Here is a 2631-nt window from a genome sequence, read left to right as displayed (position 1 = left end):
TAAAAATTCATAAAAATTATTAAATTTAAGTTAATTTAATCTTTTAACCGCTTTATTATTATAAATATGAGAGAGGTAAGTATTATTCATTTTAGCAACAATTAACAATTAACATTGAAACAAATGATCAAAAATATTAAACTAAATAATTAATTAAATTTGGCCATAATTTACCTAGAAAACTTTTGAAGTTTTAATGGTTGGGATATGGAGGTGAGTATTGTAGAGAGAAGAAAAAACATGAGACGCACGCGACACAAGTTTTTTTGGGGGGGGTTAGATTCTTGAAGTAACATGTTTTCTCAAATATAATAATTGTAGTTTCGAACTTTACTATGCTTATTGGGGGAACAAAAGTTGGTGTTGAAGTAATCCCCAAAAGAATGACTGTTGAGATATAGGCAAATAAACACACTTCTTCTATTTTGTTTTAGAGCAGCCAAAAACGCAGTCCAACCCACATGTCCAACATATATCTGGTTTACACCCCAACTATCAGCAGACTGCAGTTCATCAACAACTGGTTTGCACTTTTGCAGCCTTTTCGAGCTTTGCCAAATCTCTGCAACATCAATTTCCATCCCCCATAAATGGATTCTCTCATCTCCGGTTTCAAACCCAGGAGAACCTTCCCGCCATTTGTCTTTGCAACTATCATCTCACCATGCATTACTCGAAACCCAGAAAGAGTTCCAATGCTAGCAGCGACGGTGGCGGTGCTTCCGCTTCGGCTGGTGGTGCTTCGGAGCGTCATCGGTTATATAGGGGAGTAAGGCGTCGGACCAGTGGGAAATGGGTGTCTGAAATTAGAGAGCCGAGGAAGCCCAACAGAATCTGGCTGGGTACATTTCCCACTCCTGAAATGGCAGCTATTGCTTATGATGTTGCCGCACTTGCGCTAAAAGGCCAAGATGCTGAGCTTAACTTTCCCAACTCCGCCGCCTCTTTGCCTGTGCCGGCCTCCAACTCCCCTAGGGATATCCAGGCGGCTGCTACCTCTGCTGCGGCTGCTTTAGGGGCTGCAAACGATGCTTTATTTGGGAATGAGGATAATGAAGGTCAGGGTAATAATATCAGTCGGGTAGTGCCCGAGAAACCCACGACGGCTTATGAGTTTGTGGATGAGGATATGATCTTTGATATGCCTAATGTTCTTGCCAATATGGCTGAAGGGATGCTTCTCAGTCTTCCTCGCTGGGACATTGACATTGCTGCTGATCATGTTCCCGCTTATAACACCGGAGATTATGAGAACCTTTGGAAATTCCCTTAATAGTAATAATATAAATATCTATACTAATAGTCTTAAAATAACTATGAAAGCTCTCCCTTACAAAGAAAAATGAAAAAAGCAAAGACCAGTGGACACTGTTTAGTATATAACAGTGCCAAGGTTGCTACCACAAACCTGGGACGGTTGTTTTTGATTGTTTTGTACAGGATTTTCTGTTTTTATGAGGGGTTGCTGTTTGTCTCGCCTCGATTACTGTAAATCTTCCAAGTGTCCGTACACTGTGTGTCCGAGTTGAAGCTTGCTTTAGCAAATAAAAATGTTTTTGAGGCTGCTTGTTTATAATTGTCCGAAGCTGAAAGATAAAATTGACCCAATTGAATTCATCTGCTGGGTTTGTTTTAAAAGCTATTTTGCAGGCTTTGTCTGTGGCTTGATCGGAACAACGTGCAGTTTACAGCACAAAGCAACATATATTCTGATGATCTTCCAACTGTAGATTATCAGTTTTAGTCGTCATGATTGAGTTTTTCTTTTGCACTGCAGAGGATCCATCCGACAGGTATATGCTTCAATACGGCAACCGGAAACAGCCATGATGGTTTTAAGATAAGCAAAATATGAAGGTTTTTTGATGAAAAAGAGTAATCTGGAATCGCAGATATTGCTTAAACTTTAATTAAATTAAACCAAAGAAGATAACAAATCACAGACTACAAATATCCAATAATGTTTGGTGAAGAGAAAAGCAATGCAAGTTGGGAGGTTTAGTCAATAAGAATAATTAAAACGTTGATTTATGGACTTCAATTATCCCTCTCAAAGCATTTAATTAACTTAAAATTGACTCTCTTTTTCTATCATATATCATATATAATATAACAAATATATATACAATTAAATTACACTATGTTTTTTATATTTAATTTTTTAAAGATAATTTATGTTTCAAAAAGCACATTTACGTTTAAAAGAAATTTAAAGCAATCTTGAAAGTTTTAAAAGATAATAATAATTTTAAATATTAAGTTATGATAATAATAAATAATAATTTTAATTTTAATGTATACTAATAAATATAATATAATAAATATCTAATCTAAAGGATTACATTTATTTTAACGTGAAACCTACATTACAAGAAAGATCTTATTTCTTTTGAAAGGTATGCAATTTTCTTTTTTACTTAGAGAAATATCTTACTTTTTATTTTTCTTTATTTTTTTTTACTAATGCCTTTTTCTTTCCAAATTTCACTTGCATTTTTTTTTTTTACAAATTCAATGTATTTTTCTTCATTTTTCCTTTTTAAAATCTTGGAAGTCGGTTTTTTTATTCATGAATTCTTTTATACTTATTATTTTCCCCTTTTCCAGATTCTATCTAACTTAAGTGATAAA

General features: G+C 34.6%; 1 pseudogene; it reads left to right on the top strand.

Moving 5' to 3' along the window:
- Window positions 1-289: 289 nt before the first annotated feature.
- On the top strand, window positions 290-1580 carry LOC107888090 (ethylene-responsive transcription factor ERF024-like; annotated as a pseudogene).
- The last annotated feature ends 1051 nt before the right edge of the window (window positions 1581-2631 follow it).

This window comes from Gossypium hirsutum, chromosome D04, assembly GCF_007990345.1.
Source record: "Gossypium hirsutum isolate 1008001.06 chromosome D04, Gossypium_hirsutum_v2.1, whole genome shotgun sequence".
NCBI classification, from domain to species: Eukaryota; Viridiplantae; Streptophyta; class Magnoliopsida; order Malvales; family Malvaceae; genus Gossypium; species Gossypium hirsutum.
This window is presented reverse-complemented; position numbering and strand designations above follow the sequence as displayed.